General features: G+C 37.7%; 1 protein-coding gene across 8 annotated transcripts in view; it reads left to right on the top strand.

Annotated features, from left to right (window-relative positions):
* CNTN4 (contactin 4) overlaps positions 1 to 26,360 on the top strand; it is a 780,243-nt gene that overhangs the window by 254,766 nt on the left and 499,117 nt on the right. Inside the window, exon 1 of one of the 8 annotated variants that reach the window (XM_057706191.1) lies at positions 7,413 to 7,669. The exons of 5 other annotated variants lie outside the window; for them this stretch is intronic. The gene's annotated coding sequence lies outside the window, so the exon portion shown is untranslated. Of the gene's footprint in view, positions 1 to 7,412; positions 7,670 to 7,913; positions 8,004 to 8,820; positions 8,841 to 26,360 lie in introns of those variants that run through there. 2 more of the 8 variants (XM_057706192.1, XM_057706193.1) reach the window with 2 other exon arrangements.

Below are 26,360 nucleotides of genomic sequence, written 5' to 3'. Positions count from 1 at the left end.
GAAGGGGTTTCGGGTAGAGAAGCATTGCAGACAAAGAGAGAATATGTTTACAAGGAGGGGAAAAGTAGCATGAAGTTTTCAAGAAAGGAAGAGGGGAAAATCCTGGTTGATGAACGGAATAGAAAGCACAGATCAGTGAGGGAGGGGTCTTTAGAGCAGGGACGCGCTATGAACTGGTAGTGTTTAGGTTTGACTGGGTAGTTGATAGGGTCCTTTGGAGGATTTTAAACAGGAGGATAAGGTTTAGATTTCTCTTTTGGAAAGGGCACTCTGACATCACTGTGGAGAATGGATTTCAACCAGGACTTTTCATTTTTTATTCATTTACAGGTGAAAAATGCTACAGCAAAACAGAACGGTTTAGAGATCAATAAATGGCACAATTTAAAATGTCTGAAAGGAGCTGTTTGGCTCCTTAATATAGAATGCATTCTGCAGAAGCTGAAAGTGACCCTAATCTGATAAGTGTCGTATTTTTAGCATTTGTAGATATGAAGGGGCATGTCTCCTTACTCAAGACATCGCTAAGAAGAGTGATATCCAGGTTTATCCTGACAGTTTCCCTCTTCCCTGGAAAAAAATGGTTAATCTTATATTTTTCTTCCAACCTTTATATTTTCTGAAGCTGATGATAAATTTTCATGAATAGCTCGATGAGTTATCATTGGCCTCTGTTCCTGAGAAGACTGCAGAAACTTGGTATTTCCTGGTGGCATCCATTAGCACCACTTTGATGTTGTGTAAGAGGGTAGAGTGAGTAGGTTGCGATTCTTTAAGAAAGGAAATTGGCAGATTATTGAGGTTTAAGAATCCAGGTATTTTGTAACCATCATTATACAAATATATTCAGTCAAGGTTCATCAATGTATGCCAAAGTGAGCAGGTGAAAAGCTGTTAGAGAAAATGACATACAGTCTCAAAGTATTCTCCAAATGTTACTTACTAGTTACAAAAGTAAAATGCTACCTTTACATTTATAACAGAAAAATCTGCTGATCAAACTTAATATCACCAGCAGCAGGATAAACTGACAATACCTACCTCCTAATGCAATGCACTGAGAATTCAGTGTTGCCTATACAGAGACCATATAGTACGTGACAGTTTGTATCAGTGTTAAGTTTCTTGGATTCCTTAATCTCATTGTGGTTATGTAGATGAAAGTCATTGTTCTTTGGAAAAACATTATTTGGTTAATTATCACATTATACACATTAAGTATTTAACAGTTTTGTCAGTGATACCTCAGTAATACTGAAAAAATGTTTGGGGAGTTCCTAAAGTGACTTAAGGGTAAAGCGTTAGGATGTCTGGTACTTTCAAATAATTCAGAAAAAATGAATGTAACAGACAGAAGGAAGAAGCTAGAAGAGAGAGTAAAAACAGAAAGCAGCCATCAGAATGTCTACATTAAGAAGGAAGGAAGGCAGAAGGAAGTCCAAATGATCAAGTTTGAAATAGTGCTCTATAATCTTATCCAAAGTTATTACATTTTATATGTTATTTTAGGTCAACCCTGCCTACCAATTTTGAGGTGTAATGTTTGCTTTCTGTTGTATCAGCCTGTTTTAAATTTTCAAACTTTAGAACCACTGGTTTACTGTAGGCAAACACACTTAAGGATATTTTCTGTTGTGAATATGATTGGAAAAGAAAAAAAATTGTCAACAGTGAAAAATAAATGTTCTACGTAATAAAGTTTAAAAAAAAAGCCAAATGTGCCATTTATGAGCTGTGAGCCCTTGGAAAACTTATATCTCTGGTTCTCAGCGTCTTCCTCCATGAAACAGGAATAGTAAAGACACCTAACTCATAGGGTTGTGGTGACGATTAAATTAGATAATCCGTGTAAAGTGCATAGCGGTTTCTGACACATAATGAACACTCAAAGTAATGATGGTCCATTGCAGAAAAAAATGCATCTCTGGACAAAAGTCACCTCCTGCTGTATTCTTCACTGCTTGGAATAAATCTGTAATACCTCCCCTAAAAAATTAAATTACAAACTGTTTTAAAATTGCAAAGTCTCAATTATATCGCTTAGAATAAGAACAGATGTATACTTTAAAGTCACACATGATTATGTGGCTATATCATGTAGATTACATAAACTGTAGGTTCCTGGAATTAAAGGTTGATTTCCCTACATTTGTTGTTTGCTAGTTGTGTTTCTACATCATATAGATACAGAGGGTATGAATTTAGACAGAAGTTTCCCTGAAAAGAGCTTTTAAAATTTCTGACGAGAATCTTGAACTCTCTCTTAATCTTTGATTTACGTGTGTTCTAAAATGAAGTCTATTCCACTGTGTCTGGGAATCAGTCCATTTTGGAAAAAAAAACTTTAACCCATTTTCTCAAAGCAGGTAGGAAGGAAAGCAGGCATCTTATTCCTCTTTTTGATCTATAAAATATAAGAATAGTTTTAGCCCATTCTAATCAGACACTCCCTTTTTTCCTCAAGTAACACGGGTAATCTTCCCAAGTATAGAACTTTTTGGATTTTGCTCTGCTTCTGCCAGTGTCCATCTTCTGGGTACCTTGTTCTCATCTGCAGCAGATCTGCAGCAGATCTAAGGGGAGACAGCTTCTCTTTAAGAAACAAAGGTGAGTTGTGACCCCCTCATGTAAAAGCCTGAACAGGGCTTTTTGCAGTTGATGGAAGGAATGCCAAAGAGTAAAATGAAAAGTGCCTGCCATCTACCTAGCGCCTACCCTCCCTGGAGCCGACAAAAGAGCTCAGCACTAGAGCCGGAGTCCGCAGGGTACTACATTAGTGATAAAGCTGATTATAAATAATAATGACCTTGGTGGATGATGAGAAATGCAGTAAACTTTTTCTGAGCCAGATGGGATGATGTAGGGGATACAATACAAATGCATGAAGTTTGTAAGGAAAGCAAATGCTGAGAGATTTGATTTCTCGCCCCCATAATGTAAATGGACAATAAATTTAGTTGATACTTAATAAATTGTTGTTGAATGAATAAGTAAACAAAAGAGGTCTTACAACTGAGTTCCTAAGGAAAGTCCATGAATTGAAGCATATTTGCAGTTAATCCCAACTGTCTATTAAAACTGTATCTATTTCAGGAGTAAAATCACATTCCTGAAATGGGAACATGCAAAAGGATACCCATCTGTTTAGGGAGAATCGCAGAGATAGAAAGAAAAAAATATATGTGGGGTTACATGGCCGTCCACTTGCCGTAGACTTGTGTTCATTGGTTTCTATGGTGGTGGGGAGAAAGAGGGTAACAGAGTTGGATTGAGATTCATTTTTCTCAGTTCTGTGTGGTTTTGTGAGAAGGAGGAGGAGGGAAGAGAGGGCCATATTGGGTGCTTGTTCTGACTTGACTTTTACTTAGTCATCATGCCACTAGCCATTTGTTCTAAGGCCCACATTTGTTTGCACTAATAGACTTGGAATTACAGTATTTTCTCAGCTTTTGGACTAGCTTGTACTGAATGTTGTAATTTTTGTGAAAGCATACTGGAAAGTCTAAAGTAACTTTCAACAGTCCATTTGCTACTGCAGCTATATTTAGAGCAACACCATTTAAACTTGGTGAGTCTGATCTTAGCTCTAAAATCTTAGGAATTCTAACTACAGGGACTCCAGCAAGATTCCTTTGGGTCAGGGTTTCTCAGACCCAAAGGGCAAATAGTGCCACATCTCAGATTTGGGACACATGATTTTGAGGGAGGGGCTGTCTTGTGCATTGCAAGCTGTTTAGCAGTCTCCATGGCCTCTGTCCACCACATGCCACTTACACCCCGCTCCCCGAGTTGTGACAATCAAAAATGAGTCTTTTAAAACTTCGGTTTTTGTTAGGATGAAAATAAGAGTCCTCTGAGGAAAAGAATTTTTTGTTCTCATATGGTAAGAAAATCGGTATGTTCTCTGGCCAGTGTAATAAGGATAAATCAGTTCTACCCCTAAAAGTAAATGAGAAATACCACTTGCAAAACCATTTGTCTACAATTTGTCTCTCTTCCTGTCTCTTTCCCTCTCTCTCTCCACACACACGTGCTTATATACACAAACACACAGGCACATGTGTGCACACCTTAAATTAATAGGCATTTTTTGGTAATGATGGTTCCAAGTCTCTGAGCAGCTAGTGGTAGATAAATATTGAGGCATACTGCATTTTTTATCTAGCTTATAGGTCAATTTGGTATCATTGTGACGTAATTTTCAAAATGGGTTATTTTCTCTACAGATTGTATTAATTTTGTGACCCTGGTCTCAGTAGGTCGTTGTTACAACAATCTGATTACTTCCTGGAAAATGAATGTGGCTACACACTTTCTTGTGTGGATCTGTACTTGTGGCTTGTTTCTTGACTCATTTCTTACTGGCTCCATCACTTTTGGTTAGAAAAGAAGGTCCAGGCAAAAGCTGCTTAGATTGTCATTCCAGTGGGTGCCCTGGGCAGTGATTTCTGAACCATCCACTCCTTTGAAATTTTGTTCTCAGCTGGAGAAACATCACAGTTGTGTCAGCTTTGCTCTGACTTTTAGTGAGAGAGGCAAGGAATAGGAAGTATGAATACTTTCTAGAAGAAGCAATGAGTACTTATATGCCCATCAAGCGACTTACTGCTGAAGATTCCAAAGCATTAAAAAATATTGATTAAGCCTCAACCTTTTGGGAAATTACTGCCATAACTTTCATTTTTCCCCCAGATTTGCTGAAGCTCAGAACTGTGTTTAACTTGCTGCATCTTGTGTTGTGGCCGGAAAAAGACCTTGGGAACCCTATTCCCCAGGTTCTTATTAGCCTTGACAAGAGTGTAGTTAAAAATGTAGATTATTCACAGTTCCAAAGAGATGCACTTTTTTGGAACTTCCATGTAAAATCTAAAACAATTGCTGTATATTTTTGGCTTCCAAAATACAATCTGGAGTAATATATCATGTCCTACTGTATTTATGAAGACAATCTCTTTTGTTTGCAGTTACTGATCATTTTGGTCTTTCCCTCTGTTTGCTATATTTATTTTGACATTAATGTTGGCTTGACCTTAAAAGAAAAAAAAAACCAGACATTTCCCAGATTTAGGCTTTTATTATAAACCACTTCATATTTTAAATGGTATGTCTCAGGGGAGAAATGTATGAAGAATTGATGAAAGTTAGAGATTTTTAGGTAGTAATTATCACCTACCTTTAGAAACAAGTGCAAATCACATGATGTCAAAGAGGAATATACCATAATCATATACCATAATCAAAGAGGAATCAAAGTAATCACCGGGCAGAAAGAGATTGAATAGAACTTAAAACCAATTAAACTATTTATTTCAACTGTATTACTGAATAAACACGTTTGTATTTTAATTTGCTCTTTTCATTTGCTTCAGCAATGTGTTTGCTAATATAACTGAGATGCACAATTGCTATGTAATTAACCTGTTTTTGTCAGCACCTCACATGAGCTGCGTGAAGTAGATGTGCTAAAGTCTCAATAATAATAAGCCAGATAAAAATAACAAACATGAAATTTGTGCCAGTCATTTTACAAGTTACTCCAAATTGCAAGAATACCCACCATTTTTTTTTTTTAAAAATGGGTTACTTTAAAGAAATTGGATTGAAAATAGTTGCAAAAACAAACGTATTGAGCCAACACAAAATTACTCAAAAGTTTAGTGAAATTTTTTTAGGTTTCATTATACTGTTTCGTCATCCCTCACTTTGTGTATTGTTACTATTAACTATTGATAATAAGTCTACTTGAAGCCTTATATCTAGTTTGGAATAAGTGAGTTGGTAATGGATACAGAGAAATCTGGTAGCATGCATCTTTGGCAAAAATGCTGTGTCTTTTGGGTGAGTTATTTTTCTAGTTATTAAATTTAAGAAGACTCTTTCCCCAGAAATCAAAGTAAAATCTGGTGATTGGCACCGTGAAGACAAAAACATTTTGACCACTTTTGACCATTCATCCAGATGTTTTACAGTCAGGCAGACTTAGTTTGAGTAGAAATAGCCAAACCATCATTTGGCTAGTCTTTTTTTTTTTTTTTTTTTTTCCTTTTACCTATTTATAATTTATTCAACTTACTGGTCAGGCTGTCTCCAGTTCTCTAAAACAGCTGCATATTAGCCAATTTCTCATGGGACCCTGAAAGGTAACAGAGACCTCCCAATTGAGGACAGTTTAAAAAAAAGCATATCTTTATTTCATCCCTATTACTCAAGTCACTGCTATGAAATGTAAATGCTATTCTATCGGAGACCCACTTTCTAGCTCTTAGAACATTAGTAGACTCTCTTATCTGTGAGAGTCTTTAGAGATCTGGACCAAGGCCCTATTGTACAGATAAGAAAAACAAGGCTCAGAGAGGTGCAGTCATATTGTAGGTCATCTGATTTTTGTAGCAAGATGAGCATAAGAACTCGGGTTTTCTCTCCCCCTAATATCTACCCTGCCTTTATCACTCAGGCCTATTAAGTGTAAGCGCCTTTTTGTGTATGTTGGAACTTTAAATTATCACAGGATGCTTTAATCACAGCCTTTTATGAGTGACGCAAGAGATGAGTATCCTTTCTCTGAAATGGAATATTTTACATCCCTAACCCACACTTGCTTAACTAAGGTCAAATTTACATAAGCAAATGTCTTTAGGGGCTGGCAGGTAGTGTATATGAGCAAAAAGCAGGAGTTGGCACTGTCATGGTAAAGTGCAGAACACATGTTCTGTTTAAAAATGTTCACATTCAAATTCTAAACTCTCTCTCTTGACAAACCAAGCATGTCCACAGGCGACTAGTTTGCAACTCCTGACTGCATCACCGTGCAGAGTAAAGAAAAGTGTTATTCCAGTTACACAAGCGGAATCAACATCACCAGTTCCTTTTTGAATACTTGGTGTCCTGAGTTCCATGCCAAACCCTCTGCTTTGAATGTCCTGGGCTTCTAGGATTCAAGAAGAAGCATACATTTGGAGACATAAAATGCCCCCGGAGAGACTATCTTTAGTCCAACCAGTCTCCCCAAAGTCTAGATCTGCAGAGAATATACGCACGCATGTCCCATAAAATCCAGAGGGGAAATGCTGCAGCCTGTAAGCTTCCTGGGAGCTGCAAAAACCCCTAACAGACAACCAAATCGCAGGGCAAACCCACCATATGTACTGAACAACCAGCGTAATTATATTCTATAGTTGAGGAATTACATAAATTGCCCATTGGGAAGGAAGCCTTAATCTCTGCCCCTCCCTTGAAATCTATAAACAGCTGTGTGAGTCTCTGTGTATCTTTGAAAGGTTGAACACATTTGATCGGGGAACCAACTTGATTTCCTAATCAGGTTCTGTGTGAGCAAGAGCCAGTTAGAGACGTGTGTGATCCTCCCAGTGTGCGTCTTTGATGCATGCGCTAATTATGTGGATCCTTTGGGAAGCACAGCCACGAAGCTGGGTCCTCCTTGATTAATGCTGGCGGAGAGCCATGCCACGCGCAGCGGAGAGCAGTTCAGCATCTCTAGTCCCAGCTGAGAATATGGTCCCATTATCTCCCAGCTGCCTAAGCAATCCGTAAGGGCCTGTTCTGCGTGGATGGTCAGTATAGTGGAAGCAGGGACTTGCTGAGAGCTGAAATCTCTGTTTGATTTGTTGTAACATGTAAAGCGAAACCGGGACATTTTACTTTGCAGTCTGTAAGTACCAGGTTTTTCTTGCCCCTTCTTCCTCTCTACAGCTCTATGTGAATGTGACTTTGCAAGCTGCATTTGATTTTCTGTTCCATCGCTCTTTGTTGAATCAAGCTGGTGAGACAGAGTGTAATCTGTTTAGAGCTTGCTCTTTCTGTCAGATCTCTTTTATAGTTGATTCATACAAGGAAATAAGAGACCTTTCAGAATGCTTTTATAGAAGTTAAAAATTATTGGCTTTGTTTGAAATTTGGAAGCATGGGTGCATTGTCTGTCGGGCTCAGGATGGTTAGAGCATATATTTATCTTCTTCTGTATCTCTGCCCATTGCAAGAAAAACGTAAGTGGAAGTAATGTATGTATGTACGGAGATCATCTTACATGCATTTCTGTATAAAAGAAGCACGTGTCACTTTTTCCAGAATTTATGTAAGATAAATTTATATTGATTTTGTGGCTCTCTGCTGCCACTAAGAAATGCAGAAACAGGAAAGTTTCTCTTGTTTTTCAGTTGCATGCTGTTTAGAAACTTTACCGGGGGGTAGGGGTAACTATTAGGACTGTTTGCAAATATAAACTGTATCTCGTTTTTCATCCTAAGGGATGGTATTTAAAAACAAGAGTCTTTGTTTAGCCTGTTTTTGCTTTTGAAATGGACTACTTTTTATGAGGAGATGTGAAATTTAAAAAAGCAAAAATTATCAGTTCAGCTCTGGGTTCATTTATCTTTCATATGTCTCCACATGCAATCTATCAAATTAGTACTTGTTATCCATGTAAGATAAATTGATCATAAAAATGATATTAGAAATTAATATTGTTAATAATGTTTGCCTGGTGTCTTTCAAATGATCAATGGCTTAGTGAAATTAAAGATTGTTATCACCGTGGAAAAGGACATGTGAGTTTTTTTGTCTGGGTTTCCCCTAACCTAAATATAAACCACATTTTTCTTCCTGGATTGAAAGTAGAACAATCGAGCTGCTGTAAGAATAGAATTTGAGTATAAGAGGCTTTAACCACTTGAACCAACGGCCAGAGCTGAGGTGGACCAAAGTGAACTTCAGATCATTCCTACCTGCACAGGGGAATCGAAGTGCCCTCATTGAGCTCGAGTCCACGGAGCCAGAGGATCCCGCCGTTTCCGGAGTGGAAGTGCAATTTTTCTGAATAGGCAGTAAGTCTCAAAGCAGAGAGAAACCACAGGCTGTGAAGTATGAAAGTGTCTCACTGGTGAGGACAGAGGATGTTCTCATTAGATTTGGCTGAGGGGAATGATGCGAGGGGGAGAAGACTCAAAATAGATGGTTGTGTACATGAGCACAGGCATTTTCAGACGTTGAGATTTGGAGGGGAAAGGTAATAAGCCAATAAACAACACTTAGCATCTGGCAAGATGAAGCAAAAGCAGAATGGCCGTGGTAGCTCTGGGTAGCCAACAGTCCCAGGGCTGTCCTCCAGGAGAATCTCTTCTCTAGAAAAAAGTAAGTGTGTTTAAGGGTCTGAAGTAAGGAAATCCAAAATAATGGCAAGTGGGTTTGATGGTTACATTTCCCCTAAACAAAAGATTGGCTTCATGCCTTCTTCCCAAACTGAGCTGACTTCTGTAAGTGATGGTTACTGAGGAAGCGTCAGCTATATTTTAAATAATAGTTTGTGTTTTTCTAACTAGTGAAAGTATATGATCTCGCAGAGGTGTAATCTTATTTAAAATGATGTCAGGAACAGAAATAGAGGTAGTTAAGGTCCAGTGATTTTTGTACAGTTGTTTGTGTCTAAATAATTTAACTCCTGCTGTTTTCTTTTGAATTCCAGTTTTGTGTGTGACTCTTGAATTCTTCCATATATGTGTGTATATATACGCATGTGTGTGTGTGTGTGTGTGTGTGTGTGTGTGTGTGTGTCTATTTATTTAGCAGGAACTTTTGCTCTTTGTAGAGAAGTAGTCTTTGGAAGCAGTAAAGTTTGACTTTTATTTCCCATTCAAAAGTTTAGAAATTTCAACTCTTATGATTTTATTTTTTTCTTTTTCTTTTTCTGTGTGGCTGGTCACCTCAAAGCTCCAAGCGGTATTTGTAAGATTTATAGTATGTTCCTATTATTTTAGAAATATTTTGATTACTTACTAAAAATTGGGACACGGTCTCCCCATGTGCGCTTAATCTGTAGAAAAGGGGATTGGATGCTTCAGGGGTTAGTTTAGGGTCTGGTCATCTGACAGATGAGGAGGCCAGATGGGTGTTATGTATACCTTGTAAGAGGGGCTTCAAAATATCTTTTATAGTACTATAAAAGAGAATACAAGTCTTGCATTTTTGTATGTATAAATGCTGTGTTTGCAAATCCACCCAACAAGCCCTGTAGGTAATTTCTGGGCTGCTCCCAGTTCCGCGCTCCCTCAGCACCCAGAAGGTGCTGGGGTTGAACAAAGTAGAGAATCCCGTGGAAGGGGCACAGCAACAGAGAGAGCAGCCCCGTGTCCGCTGTGCTTTGGGCCCTTGGCTGACTGTCTTGTCTGTCCCAGAGCTGCTGGGCTAAGCACAGAGGCAACGTCACAGCATCCTCAGTGGCGTTTGTGAGCAGGTCCTTTTTGCATACAGACTGTACCCTGGCCCTGCTTCATGGGTCGCACCCGCAAATGTGAAGTGAGGCAGGAAGTTCTGTACGCTCTTTCCACAAGGTGCTCAAAAGTGAAGATGGTTGAATGGCAGAAAGACCATGAATTTAATAACCTAAAAAATGGGGGGATGACTTTAAATGTTAGTGAGCCTCGGCTGCATTCTCGGAGTGTCCACTCCTTAGGTTATCACCTGGCCCAGAGAAAGCTTGTTAACCTCTCTTAAGTTTCTGTGCAGATTCTCACAGGGCACTTCACCCCTCTGTGCAGCAGTATCCCCCTCTGAAATGGTATGATTTCTGAGATACTTTCTAGGTAAGGAAAATCCGTGAGCGCATGACACCTCATCTTAGCCTCTCACTGACTCCTGATAGCCCTTCAAATTGCCTTGGGACTAGACAAAATGTGATATAACTGTCGCCCAAAACAAATCGGATTCTTTTTTTCTTCTTCCTTTTCTTCCTTTCCCCGTCCTTCTTTCTTTCCTTCCTCCCTCCGTCCCTTCTTTCTTCTCTCTCTTCATTCCTTCCTTCTTTTTTCTACCTGTTCTCTCTCTTTCTACCCTGTCTCTGCTTGCCTTTTCCCCTGCCTCCCTCCTCCATCTTTTCATTAGTGAGTTATTCTACAGCCAAACAGTAACAAGTTTAGAGTTTTCTGTTCTTTTGCGTAACCTGTTTGTTTGTCACCTTTTGTCCTGGGAGGTCATTGAGGTATAAGTGATACACTGATACACTGCTCTGTTGTGTATTATGTTTACTTAGTCCTCGGCAGGTGTGTGCAGAAGGCACACTGGAAGTTATGAGTGTGTACCTATGTATGTGTAGATTGCCCATGTTAATTTTTAAAGTAAGAGAATAATTTATCTCATATTCTAAATTGAAGGTGACTAAGCAGGATTCATCCTAATGTAGTCAGCCTACAACATTTCATTTAAAAATAAAACAAAAACAAAATTTCAGAAATGAGAATCCACTTCAGCTTTACAAGATATTAAAGAACTTGATCTTTGAAAAGGGAAAAAAGTACACCAAAGGATTTTATTTTTCTGTGAGAAATGATAGTCTTGTTAGACAGTATGGAAAATAAAAAGCCATAAATGATTTTAGTAAGAAATATATTATCTGATAGCATAATCATGCAGGCAACTTTGTGGCAACAAAGAGAGTTAAAACAAAAAAACTTCCTGGAAAATGTTCTTCATTCTACATTTGTTGTAATCTCAGAACTGTTCAATAGATAAGACTCTCAGTTAAAATCGACAAATGATGAAGTTACTGAACCAACCACTAATGATTCTGAGGCTTCTTGATGTACTCAAACCAAATTGTGAGTAAATTTTGTTTCAACATCTTCATTACGAGTACTGGAAGAAATGAAATTAATTTCACAATTGGTGTTTGTAATACAAGGATGATAATGCTTTTTGTTTCTTTCACTTGTAAATGGAATAAGAATACACACTGACTAGAATAGCTAGAATGGCACAAAGTAATTGCAGGCTAATATCCTACATAACAGTTGACAACATTTATATATATTCTTAACATCCAGTGTTTGTGCTCTGAGATGGATTTTAAGTGGCCATTGGATGACATTAATAGCTTGGATGGGCTTTGCTGATTATTCGAGAGAAAGGGTAGTGTTATGACAGCTTTTAAATATAAGTTGGAATATTAATTTTTCTCTCAACTTTTACCATGTGGAAATCTCTGTCTATGTGGCTTATTTTGAATATTAATGTTGTTCCTTATTGAATTCATAGACTGTATTTGATATGATCCATGCAGAGTATGAAATTAATTTTCCAGATCTCGTAAAATTGGGTAGATATCCTGACTTTTTAGGCTGCAGGCCCTGTAGTAAGTAGAATCAGTAATGTGGAATAATTCCTCAGCTTTATAGTTGTGCATCCTTCCATGATCAAAATGATTTTGTACTTAAGTACTATTTCTATGCAAAAAATGTTATGGTGATAGATATGCCTGATAATTTGTGGCTCTCAAATCCTTGATTATAAAGATACTAGGCAGCTTCAGGGGCACTGCTTTTGGTTTTAAACCAGTGGCTGTGATGACTTGAGATGTTCAATCCAATATCACTTAGTTAATAGCTCCAGTGGTTTATCAGACTGTTTTTATCGTGTAGTTAAAAAGGTAAAGTTGTAAAGCACTCTCAGATGCGGCAGTAGGTTTTGCTCATGGTTTCCTGTCTTCGTCTATATTCCGGCATACGAATGAGAGTCCTTCTGCATATTAGTATGAAATTTCTCTGTTGTTTCAAGGAAGAACCAGGATGATTTAATACTGAGAGGAGAACATCAGAAGGAGCTGCAAGGGAATAAAGTATTTCTATGGTGAGATACAAAATGCAAAGCAACAGATTCTAAGGATATGACAAAATTTGAGAGAAGCTGACTATGCCACACATTTGGCAAAGGGGACTCAAGGAGGCAGATTTAAGCCTTGCTGGAAGGAAACCTTATATCAAGGGATGGAAATTTGAGTGCCCTGCAAAAAAAAAAAAATGTAAATAAGGAAGTAGAGGAACGAGGGTATTGTGGTTGAAAGATGAGGCTTCATGCTAGAAAAGGGAAACTGTATGAGTGAGTGAAAAATACCAAGTGTCAGGGCACTGGGACTAATTCCAAATTAATTGGCACAGGTATCGCTAAGTTACTGTGCAAATGATTAAGAGATTTAAATCAACGAGGAGATGCAGAGAAAAAGGAATGTCTTTGGCTGTTAACTGCCCAAACAAGCTTTAAAAATATAATTATCGTAAGTGAAGTGTGCATTGTGGCATCACTGGTGGATTGTCTTATTCGGTGAGGACTTGTGGAACCGTGTATATGTGTGTCATGTTTCATGTGGTAGATATTGGTGGATAAGGATTCATAAAAATTGTGTAGTTGTCCATACAGGTTGCTAGTGAATTGTCTTGATTCTTCTATCAATTTTTGTTTCTGATGCCACGCCCCACACACACACCCACATACCACTTACCTGTATTACCCCAAAGAGTCCCAAGAGAGATGACTAGGAGGTCTTAAGAGTTTGGTTTTCTTAAATCACTTCAACTGCTCAGAAGCAAATGTAACATTCTTATTGTGGGGCGTGATGCGCTGTGATACGGAAGGACTTCTGGAAATCTTCTCACCTCCCTTTTCCTTGACTAAGCATCGTATCCAGAGTAAGCTGTTTATGTCTCTGAAACAGTCAGATAAATGCCCTTTTCTACTGGACAAGAGCATCTAAATGAGTCACGTGGCTAATTATACACAGTCATTTGCAAGAATTTTGCCTCTCAGCTGCTTAGAATTCAGTGCCTTTGTGCACCTTTCAGGTGGGTTGAGCTGCTCATACAGAGGCATGATGCTCGACCCCACGGGGGGAAACAAGCACCATCTCCCAGAAGAGAACAAATCACGTATTCAGACATGGTCTCTGGCATCTTTATGATGTGTGTGTTAACTGTGAATCTGGTAATTTAAGGTGTGTGACTCTTCCTCCCATCCAGCTGCTGGCTGTGTGCTGAGAGCAAAGAAAAGCAGCAGATTCAGAATGACACGGTCTTTCCCTGGAGTCCCCCCTCTACCTCTCCCTGCAAGAATCCACCAGGGTATTCAGTTGACTGCTGTTGTTAACCTCTCTTATAGTATTATATTTCTTGTTGAAAGTACCTTTTGTGGCATGTGAGTACATCTGAGATGTGAGGGCTTTAAAAATGACTTTACTTTTAAACATGTTTACCTAAATTATTAGGAGAAAGCTTCTCAGCTAACTGGCATTCTGTGTCTCTGTGTGTGTATACACATTGAAGCTAAAATCTGCAAAGCTTTAATATTCATCGAGGGGTATAACTGATACATGAATGATACATTGGTTACAGTGGTATTTTTTCCAAATTATTTTCATAACGTGAGTAATATTCAAGATAGTCATGTAAAATGATAGACTGAAATATTTCCCTTGGGAAACATCCCTGAGTTTGTATTTGATGGTGGTATTCAATATCAGAATTATCTGACACAGTTAGTAACCTGTTTGAAAGTCTGAATAAGGCTCTGATAATTCCTCTAAAATATACATTTTAGTGAACTTTGGGCTCCACATGGGAATTCTTCCCAGAGTGTGAAGCAAATACTGCTGGTGGAATGTTTGATGACTTTAAGATATAGATAGATACTTTTAATGGATATGTTAAAGGAAAAAATATGTAACTAGTAAATGAAATATATTATTTTACAGATATAATTGCTTAGGACAAGGCTACATTGATAAACTTTTTCTAAAAATATTTTTTGCTTAACAATTTTAGAAGCCATTCTTAAATGTAGCGAAACTTATAGTGACATGCAGGTCATAGGTCAAGGATGGCCATCCTAGCAAATGGGGAAACAGTGACAAGAAACCCTGGAATGTGAAGTGTGGAAATGATCTAAAGATTGTCTTGTCTTACTGTCTTCTGTTAGGGCTAGCAGCTTATCTAAAACGGTGAGTAGTGTGACTAGGAATAGAGCATAGAACTTCCAGAATACCATGGTGCTCTTTCTCTGGCAAGAGAATTACTCTTGAATTGCCCTCTAGATTCTATGCTCATGCCATAATACTAGAACGCTACTGAGAGCCAGAAAGCCCGAAGAAAGGGCCTGTAGATACCAGGTTGAAAACATAAATGAGTGAGGTAGATCAGATGTCAGAAAATAGAGAATCCACAGGGTTGGTTGAGGACAGTGCATAAGTATCCCTCTTTAGTGCCATGTAGGATTGTGTGCTCAGTGTTGGCCACATGTCACAAATGTTAAATATTCTATTTTCTCAATGTTTCAAAGCTAGAGACAGCTTTTAAAACCATACTCATATAGTTTGCATCCTCTAATATGAGCTATTTGAAGGACCTCTCACAGTAGGGGGAGAAACTGTGGGGTTTTCCAACATAAGTTGGCATTTACTGTACTTAAAAGATGGAAACTGCATGAAAAATCTATTCTATGCACTTTTAGAAAGGAACTTAAGGGGAGACTAGAACAAACTGTGTTAGGATTCCTACAAAGTTTCTTTAGATCTTAATATTTCTCCTAATTGTCAATTTGTAGGGGTCAGATTTAAGTATGACGTTAATCACACAGAATTCAATAAATAAATATATCTGCTAAACCTGAGTTATTCAGTTTGCTGACTACAGTTACAGTTACTGGTTTTACTAACATGTAATTTTTATATTTCAATAAAGTTGCCAAACATGATTTATACTACTGTTGAAAGGGATGCATTGATGATTACTTCCTTTTTTAAAAAAATTAACTTTGCACAGACACTCAGAGTACATATCTAATCAGGCAGGTAGAGGAAACCTGCAGGTACTTCCGTCACATCTGCATTATGTGAGATTAGGCACATCACATCAAATTAGAAAAGATGGTCTAATTTCCACTTGTTTTTGACCTCAAGGACACAGCCTATATTCTATTTAGTTTTACAACAGACATTTTACAAGTTGTATCTGATAAAGGAACATAGTGCTTACCTCGGAGTTCTCTATTCTGTTCCGCTGGTCTTCCTTTCTATTTTTTTGTGCCAGTACCATACTGTCTTGATCACTGTGGCCTTGTAGTATAGTTTGAAGTCAGGAAGCCTAATTCCACCAACTCCATCTTTCCTTCTCAAGATTGCTTTGGCTATTTGGGGTCTTTTGCGTTTCCATACAAATCATAAGATTTCTTGTTCTATTTCTGTGAAAAATGCCATTGGTAATTTGATAGGGATTGCATTGCATCTGTAAATTGCTTTGGTTAGTACAGTCATTTTCACAATGTTGATTCTTCCAATCCAAGAACATGGTGTGTCCCTCCATCTGTGTCATCTTTGATTTCTTTCATCAGTGTCTTAAAGTTTTCTGCATACAGAAGGCACCTTATCTTTGACAAAGGAGGCACGAATATACAATGGAAAAAAGACAGCCTCTTCAATAACTGGTGCTGGGAAAATTGGACAGCAGCATGTAAAAGAATGAAATTAGAACGCTTCCTAACACCACACACAAAAATAAACTCAAAATGGATTAAAGACCTGAATGTAAGCCCAGACACTATAATACTCCTAGAGGAAAACATAGGCAGAACACCCTATGACATCCATCAAAGCAATATCCTTTTGGACCCGCCTCCTAGAATAATGGAAATAAATTCAAGAATAAACAAATGGGACCTCATGAAACTTAAAAGCTTTTGCACAGCGAAAGAAACCATAAACAAGACGAGAAGGCAGCCCTCAGAATGGGAGAAAATACTTGCCAATGAAGCAACGGACGAAGGATTAAACTCCAAAATATATAAGCAGCTCGTGCAGCTTAATACACAAAAAAGCAAATAACCCAATCCACAAATGGGTGGAAGACCTAAATAGACATTTCTCCAAAGAAGACATGCAGATGGCTAACAAACACGTGAAAAGATGCTCAACATTACTAATCATTAGAGAAATGCAAGTCAAGCCACAATGAGGTATCACCTCACACTGGTCAGCATGGCCATCATCACAAAATCTAGAAACAACAAATGTTGGAGAGGATGTGGAGAAAAGGGAACTCTCCTGCACTGTTGGTGGGAATGTAAGTTGGTACAGCCACTATGGAAAACAGTATGGAGGTTCCTTAAAAAACTAAAAATGGTACTACCATATGATCCAGTAATCCCACTCCTGGGCATATACCCAGAGAAAACCATAATCCAAAAAGAAACTTGTACTATAATGTTCACTGCAGCACTATTTACAATAGCCAGGACATGGAAGCAACCTAAATGCCCATCAACAGATGAATGGATAAAGAAGATGTGGCACATATATACAGTGGAATATTACTCAGACATTAAAAAGGAATGAAATGGAGCTATATGTAATGAGGTGGATAGACCTAAAGTCGGTCAGAGTGAAGTAAGCCAGACAGAGAAAAACAAATATTGTATGCTAACTCATATGTACAGAATCTAAAAAAAAAAAAAAAAAAAAAAAATGGTACTGATGAACCCAGTGACAGGGCAAGAATAAGGATGCAGATGCAGAGAATGGACTGGAGGACACGAGGTTGGGGGAGCAGGGGGCGAAGGGGAAGCTGGAATGAAGTGAGAGAGTAACATAGACATATATATATACTACCAACTGTAAAATAGATAGCAAGTGGGAAGTTGCTGTATAACAAAGGGAGATCAACTTCATGATGGATGGTGCCTTAGAGGGCCAGGACGAGGGGCGGGGGGGGGGGGAGTCGCGGGAGGGAGAGGATATGGGGATATGTGTATAAATACAGCTGGTTGACTGTGGTGTACCTCAAAAGCTGGTACAAGAGTGTAAAGCAATTATATTCCAACAAAGAGCTTAAAAAAATATAGATAGATGATAGATTAGATAGATAGATATGGATAGATGATAGATATAGATAGATGATAGACAGATAGATAGATCTGCAATGGAATATTGTTCAGCCATGAGAAGAAAGGAAATCCTGCCATTTGTGAAAACATGATTGGACCTTGAGGGAATTACACTGAGATAAGTCAGGTAGAGAAAGACAATGTGATAACACTTATAACGTGGATTCTTAAAAAAAGAAAAACCCAAATTGATAAAAAACAGTTCATAGAATGGTGATTACCAGAAGCTAAAGGGTGGGGGAATTGGAGACATGTGGTTTAAGGTACAAACATGTAATTACTAGACAAGTCTTGGAGATCTAACGCACAGCATAGTGACTACAGACAGCAATAGTCTATTATAAACTTCAGATTTCCAGAGAGACTACATCGCAATAATTCCCATCACAAAAGAAAAAAAAAATTATGCGATGTGATAGAGGTGTTATCTAACGCTAGGGTGGTAAGAATACAGCAACCTGTAAATATATCAAATAAATATGTTGAACACCTTAAAAAAGAAAGGAACACAGAGCTTTGATGTTTAGGCATTCGCGTTTTTCTTGTGTACTGTGCAGCTAACAGAATCAGCAGGTAGGCCCACCTTCAGGATTGTCAGCCTACTTCATTCCTTCATTTCAAAGTTATTTATTAAATGTCTGCTATTTACCCCATTCTGTTCTGGGGTGTAGGGATACATTGATGAATAAAACATGCAGGAAATTCCTGCCCTTATCAAAGTATGCCCATTCTCATTGGGCAAAATCTGTGAAGAAGAGGGACGCACAGGTTCTATAGGCTACGCTAAGGTCCTTTGTCGCTTTTCTGTGAGTCTCCACTGCCTCCTTTTGCTCTGTTGGCTCATTTCTCCAGCTAGGAGTACTTGTGTCGTATTTAAATTGATCCTATACAGGCCATGTTTTAGTAAAGGAACAAGACAATTTTCCAGATATTTTTGTGAACTCGAAATTATGTTGGCCTGAAATAGCTGAATCGTTGAAAAGGAGTTCTTGTTTGTTTGAGAATAGCTTTTTGTAATTAGGCCACCAAATTACTAAGACAGACCTCTACCTCTTTTCACTTCTGTGAATAAAGCTGGACTTCTGTCTACCCAATATGTCACTGATTTCTTAGGTGTTTTCCTTTCCACCTGCCTTAAATGATTGAGTGGATCACATTGACTAATTTGAAACCTATTTATAACCATATTTATACCATTGGTATGGGTATCACCATCCCTCACTGAGACACGGTCTTAAGCAGAGTTGAAATGATATGTGGGGAAACATTCTGAGCTATTTTGGAACAAGATGTTTTTTATAACTATAATTTAATAAATTATTTTTAAATAATATTTAAAGATAATTGTCATTATTTATTATCTTTATTATTATTAAAGATAATAATTTGGAAGTAAATATTATACCAATTAAGTGAAAAGGGGCTTTTCATGCCTTATTTCATTTCAGTCTATAAAAAGAAAATAGGTACTAGAATATATAGTGCCTGCCTGTCTTATCAATTCTTTCCCCAAGGCTATTGACTTTTCTCTCCCTTCTAAGCTCCCTTTGGTAACCCAGGAGCTTATCTAAGTTTTGAAGTAGCCAGTTAGAGGGATTTACTGAGTAGATGACAACTTTGTCTTTTTTCTGAGGAATGAACATCCTGCAGTGATTAATTGTGTGGGCAACTGATGTCATTTTTTTCAGAGGCGCAGAAGTAGTAGGTGCTTCAGTCACCGCGGAAAGTTGGCTCTAAGCTTTGGTAGCGTGTTCCTGACCTTGTGTGATCCTAAGAAGTGGTGAGAGGGATGATTATTAGTGTTTAGAGCCTACAGGCTCAATGGCTTTCCAACTCTGCTTCCTTCATTAAACCCAGAGCACTCGAAGGTTTATTTCACCATTACCACGCAGGCAAATCCTCTGCTGACATCATTGAATTGGATATGCATGTGGCCTGACTAAACCCAAACGAACTTTTTGGCCAACCCAATAGGTTCATGAATTATGTCACTGGCCAGTTCAAAGTGTATTACATTACCTGCCAGCACACTAGAAGCCCCTTCCTTTTCATCATCTAGAAGCACCATCTTCTTCAGTATTAACAAGGTTGATTCATTTCCCGCAGAGACTCTAACAAATGATGTAGTCTTACATATCAATTGATTTAGCATATCTCTTAACCTGCCATCAGTATTAAGGCTTTAGCTTAGCTGTCATGTGAGAAATCTGATGTTTTGAACTTTTAATTAATTTACCAATATGGTATGTATTGTATTGCACTATATTTCTTTTTTCATGTCAGTTTTACTTAATAGCTGTTACTAATAAGAAATTAATTATTTCAATAGCTTGAGAGTCCACACATTGGAAAATGACAATAGTGGAAAAATAGGGGGGACAATGCTTTTAAAACATTAATGTAGGAAAATGCAGGTTCTGTTTCAGTGGGGCTGGAGTGAGGCTTGAAATTCTGAATTTGTAAGTAGCTCCCAGATGATACCAGTGTTGGGGGGTCTGCATTGCATTCGAGTAATAAGAGTAAAGACCAATTTGAACTCCTCGTTCTGCCCACACTGAATTTTATAACTAAGGAATTCTTCCTTGGGCATCTTTTTCTCACTGTATTGTTCTTTGAAATCAGAAAAGAACACGTACTAGATTAACAAGTCTATCAGCCTGTCAAAAGTTTTTGCCTAATTTTCTATTACACTGCTTTAAGCCCTAAATCTTTGCCTTCTGTCCTAAATTGATCTGGTACATCTTTCCTTGACACCCGAGTCTCAGGGTTAGTTATTTAAAGACATGTGAAGTGAAATATTGAATGTTTTAGCTAGGATAGATGCTTTCTCCAGAATCATAGGAATTGAGATATATACTGTAGACAGGGCAGACATACTCCATATGGAATATTCTGAGATATTATAAATGATACTATTGTTTGTTTTCCTTTAATCCTACGACTTATGAAAGTAAAATGTCGGCTTTTCTTATACAGGCATTCTCTAGTTTCTTGTGCAGTGTTTATTTCCCCTTGGTAACATTGCATATTATGTTGCTGCTAGTGGTGACAACTGTCGGGAAAGCGAGGGGCCTTTCTTTTTTAAACTTTTCTCCAATTGTAATATGGTGACAGCTGTCATGGGAATGGGGAAAGATAGAGCAATTTTTCAGAGTCCATCAAACGAAGGGACATTCATTGCTGCAACTTAATGAAAGTTGCTTCATTGTGACATGTGTCAGAGTCTTTGTGATGCAAGTGTGGAAGGATCTTTTCTGAAAGATTTATGCCTCAGGACTGGATTTGAGCTGAAGGGACACGACCTTGGCTTTGAACTTACAAAAGGTTACCCCTGTAATAAAATCCAGAGTCATATGAAGAGGTTTTCAGATCAGGAAGGCAGCAGAGAGTAAACAACAGTACGGAGATTGTCTCCAAGAGGTGCAAATATCATGACCAGTGTAGATCTCCTAAGCCTTATTTTACCCAGAATCCTCAGATAATAGGTGGATATTTAGGTAGTCATCTGAGTACTCGGAAATCAAATGAATAAACTGACTATTTCAACTTTCATCAACACAATTCTCATTTTATAAATTTTTAAAAAATTGTTTCTCCATTTTAAAAGATTTCTGTAGCACAAGCCACTCTGAATGTATGGCCTTGTGGAAAAGACTGTGAAGATTCAGAAAGGAAAAATTATCAACCAGATATTTTTTTAAGCTCTTTATTGGAATATAATTGCTTTACACTCTTGTACCAGCTTTTGAGGTACATCAAAGTGAATCAGCTGTATTTATACGTATACCCCCATATCCCCTCCCTCCTGCGACTGCCTCCCACCCTCCCTCCCTGTGTCCTGGCCTCCAAGGCCTCACCCATCATGAAGTTGATCTCCCTTTGTTATACAGCAACTTCCCACTGGCTATCTATTTTACAGTTAGTAGTGTAAATATGTCTATGCTACTCTCTCATTCCATCTCAGCTCCCTCTTTGCACCACCCCCCCAACCCTGTGTCCTCCAGACCATTCTCTTTATCTGCATCCTTATTGTTGCCCTGTCACTGGGTTCATCAGTACCATTTTTTTTTTTTTTTTAAGATTCCGTATAGATGAGTTAGCATACAATATTTGTTTTTCTCTTTCTGGCTTACTTCACTCTGTATGACAGACTCTAGGTCTATCCACCTCATTACATATAGCTCCATTTCATTCCTTTTTAATGTCTGAGTAATATTCCATTGTATATATGTGCCACATCTTCTTTATCCATTCATCTGTTGATGGGCGTTTAGGTTGCTTCCATGTCCTGGCTATTGTAAATAGTGCTGCAGTGAACATTATGGTACATGTTTCTTTTTGGATTATGTGAAGCAGATATTTTTTAAAGAGCTTTATTGAGTTATTCATTCATAATCCGTATACTGAACACATGTTGGAAGTACAATTCATTGTTTTCAGTATATTCAAAGAGTTGTTCAGCCATCCCCAGAGTCAATTTTAGAATACAGTGGCCCATGAAGAATGTAAAGGTTAGGGGTGCTAGCCCTCTGTGCGGTTGAAAATTTGCATATAACTTATAGTTGGTTCTCTCTATCCAAGGATCCACATCCACGGATTGACCCAACAGCAGGTCGTGTTGTATTAGTATTGAAAAAAATCCGAGTGTAAGTGGACCCACGTGCAGTTCAAACCCATTTTGTTCAAGGGTTCATCATTCCAAAGAGAAACCCCATACCCATTAGCAGTCACTTCTCATTTCTCCTAAATCCTCTCCTAGCCCTAGGAAAATACTTGATGTACTTTGTCTCTATGAATTTGCCTTATCCTGGACATTTTGTTTGTAAGGAATTATACAATATGTGATTTTTTTGTGCCTGACTTCTTGTACTTCGCGTCATGATTTATCCATGTTGTAGCATGTGTCAGCACTTCATTCTTTTTCTTGCCCAGTAATATTCCATGGCATGGATATACCACATTTTATTTATCCATTCTTCAGTTAATGGGCATTTGGGTGGTTTTAACTTTTTTGGCTATTATAAATAATTCCTATATGAACATTTGTCTGCAGTCTTGGCCTGGGAGTGTCATTTTGGGGTCCAAATGGAAGATTTTTAACTAATATGTTTCAACTTCATCAACTCTGAAATATAGTAAATTTTTTAAGGTAATATATTAAAAGCTATAAAGTAAAAACGTTTCTCAATGAATTGTTTTACTCATCTAAACTACCTCTTGAATTTTTTACTCTCTTGAAAATAAGTATCTCCTAAACCTTTAGTCCTTCTCCTCCAAACTCAATAGTGGCACACCATACAATAAAGGATTTGAATACAAGACAAGAAGTTAAATTGTCTATAAAAAGCAAAACAAAGAATGTGTCCTTTCCACTTATTAAGAGCAAAATACATGCAACTTGGGTATGTGATATTTACAAACAAGTTTAGTTATTATATCAGGGGAAAAAACCTAATTCAATCCCAGCTCAGGCATTTGAAGTCTTAAAATATTTCCATGGCAGTAAAGAAAACTGTGGGTGGACTTTGTCAACTAGTCTGTAAAATCCAAAATTTGTAGATGCAAAAAGGTATCAAGCTTGTACTTTCTCATCCCAGGAAGTGCCAGTCAAGACTGTGAAGCATGCCCATATTGGAAATAGATCTTTACTGTCTGTCATTGAATATGACGAGCCATATCAGAATACCTATTAGAAAGGAGGCTGAATGAATGCACTGGGGAGAGCGATGTTATTCATGCAGTGTGCACCTTGGAAGGCTGTTTGGATTGCATTTGATTACCACTCCTGTGTATTTGATGTTTTGCAAGTATTCTACTGGGACTGCCTTTTCTTTTTTCAATTGAAAATAGGTTAGAGGAAGGATATAAACATGTAGTGTTCTGAAAGGAAAAAATAAAGATAAAATACTGTCACTACCGCAAAAATTATCTTCCTTGACCTGAATGATGAAAGAGAGCGCAAAAAAAAAGCAATCAACTAAATATTGTTTAGTAAATTGAACATTATCAGTAAATGTTTAAAGACATTTTAAATTTATGTGTCTGTAAAAGATATAGATGTCATCTTCACGCAGCATGCTCCAAAATCAAACATGCAAGTATTTTACAAGTTCAAATACAAGTTATTGACATGTCTTTATTATACATTATTTATTTAATGTTGTTGAACATCAAGCACAAATATACATTGGTTTGTATTTTGCAAACCTTGTCACTGATGTTTTACTTGCTTTTCATTTTGGAGAGGCCGAGGTTTTCCATTTAATAAGTATCATTACTAGCAAGTAATCTGGAACAGAATCAGTATCGAGTGTCTACTTTCTAAAAGGACTGAAAGTATGTATTTAGAGGTGAATATGACAGATATACTGAGCAACGAAGGAAATGGTTGAGCAACATCATCCAGTTCTATTTTTAGCAGTGATGGAATATATGTAATGTCACGTGGAAATAGAAATGAACATTATACCTCCACTCCTATTGCTATTCCAAATAATGGTCTTAAGACAGGTTTCTTATAATGTGACTTGAAAGTCAATTAAGTATGTCAGTGAAGAATCAGAGCCAGCACAAGACAAAACTGTGTATTATATATTGTTTATTTTAGTGAATTTTTCATTTATACTCTCACCCACACCTTTGACAAATTTTATCCATGCTCGAGACTGTGGTTCTCTCCATTACTCAGCCCTCATGCCCTCTTCCTGTCCTAACCCTCTCCTTTCTCTCCAATTTCTCAGTTCTTTATCAAAACATATTCTTAGAGAGACTGGGAATACTCCACTCCATTAGTTCTTAAAATTCTTAGAGTTTGGAGGAGTAAAACAAGCTGGTATTTCTGTAGTATGTTACTCAGTTTCTCCCGGCTCTTTTGGCAAGTTTAAAGGACAAATCCTTTACATGGCTAAAATTTTCATACTTGGAAAAGACATATCAAAGTCAGAGCCATTTCTAGTATTTGTACTTCTTAAAAATCAAAGTTTTCTAAGTAGAATTTGACTACTGGATGAAATACAGCTTTATAAAAGCAACTTCATTTAAAACTTCATGCTATATGCATACGTAACCAGGAGAAAACGAACTCAAGCATAATTGTGTTTCATTCTTTAATAAACTTGATTTACCAAAACATAAGTAGAAGTAGGTGTGATTTTTTTTTATTGCAAAACAAGATATGTTCACTTTCTTAAAAGAGTAGCTATGACAGTGTTCATATTCTTTCTCTGTTTATCAGTGATGCCTTTCTATTTTGATAGAATTCATATCCTCCTGAAGTTTGTTTTCATGATAATTTACATAAACATTCATCTACCCATAAGGGGAGAGGGAGGACGTGTAGATAGAAAAGGAGACCATGAAGAAAAAAAAAAGATGGAAGTTATGGTCTTACAAGTATACTGAAGATATAGGGCAGAAATTCTGAAGTTACTACTGCAATTGTACTAAAGATCAATTGGTACAATTGCTAATCAGTTTGTATCATCAGTGTAACAAACCTCTATGTTTTGAGACCCTTTCCCAATGTTGACTTGCCTTGTGACTTAGGCCATGGGACATTAAGTCTTCTGGACTAGGATTTCTTTCTCAGAAAATGGAGAATTTTGCATGACTTAATCTTAAGATTGTTGAAGTTCTGGCATTCCTCTAGAATGAGGCTTCTTCCAGCTACAGAGTGGGTTACTAGGGATTGGTGTTTTTTCTAAGAAACTCTTGAACAGAGATCTTAGCTGTGCATTGTTGATGTGAGCTCTGAAGCCCTCGTGTCATCACAAGTGCCTTGGCACTGTTCTGCAGCTGAGGGCCATGACCTGAGAGCCTCGGCCTCATGTCCAGTTTTTATCTAAATGTCCTCTGAAGTTTTCATTGGTTGCACTGGCCTCCTTTTTGCTCCCTGTCCTGTCACCTTAGAAATGTTTGTGAGAAGCTGCCATTTTACTCTTTAGGATTGATAATAAATGAGGAAAAACTTGCTTTTTGTTTTCATTTTTTGTTGAGATTTTTGGCTCCTTTCAGAAACATATTTAAAATTGGTGGGGGGTGGACTAGGTCATTGTGTGGACATGTGTATACTAAAGATTTAGGTATGTGAATTGAAAATCAGTGTTGGGGACATAGGGATTCGTACTTGACCTTATTCTATCTTTGCAAGTCATGTGAACTCTCCAGCCTCACCTCAGCTATAAAATACCTTGTCTATGTAATAAAAAGAGTTGGACTTTTCTTATGTCCTTTATGGCTCATTTTGATAATTTTTTTCAAATAGCAGTAGCTGTCAGGTTTACAAACATAAATTTTATTAGTGTATCTGCCTAAGAACCAGTTGCCCGAAAGATGCTTTTACTTCTTGAAATTCAGCGCAAAAGAGAAACTCTGTTAGTATTCCTGGTGGCACATCTTCCCTCACAGTTGGATGCTTTGTCCTCGTACTTTAATTCTGCCCCTAGTTTCTTCTACAGCTCTTCCTGATGCAAGAAATCTTGTTTTTCCTCTTCTTTGGAATATGTGTCTCTTCCTGGTGTTTCCCCCACTCCTAGGTTTCCGTTTTGACTTCTATTTGAATATAAACCTTTTCAGTGCTCTTCCTAATCATTATATGTACTTCCAGGTTTTCATTTTCTATTTTCAATGATTGCCTGTCAGGCCCACCCACA

This window comes from Hippopotamus amphibius, chromosome 13 (genome assembly GCF_030028045.1).
Source record: "Hippopotamus amphibius kiboko isolate mHipAmp2 chromosome 13, mHipAmp2.hap2, whole genome shotgun sequence".
NCBI classification, from domain to species: Eukaryota; Metazoa; Chordata; class Mammalia; order Artiodactyla; family Hippopotamidae; genus Hippopotamus; species Hippopotamus amphibius.
The sequence above is the reverse complement of the archived record's forward strand: the minus strand, read 5'-3'. Positions and strand labels throughout refer to the sequence as shown.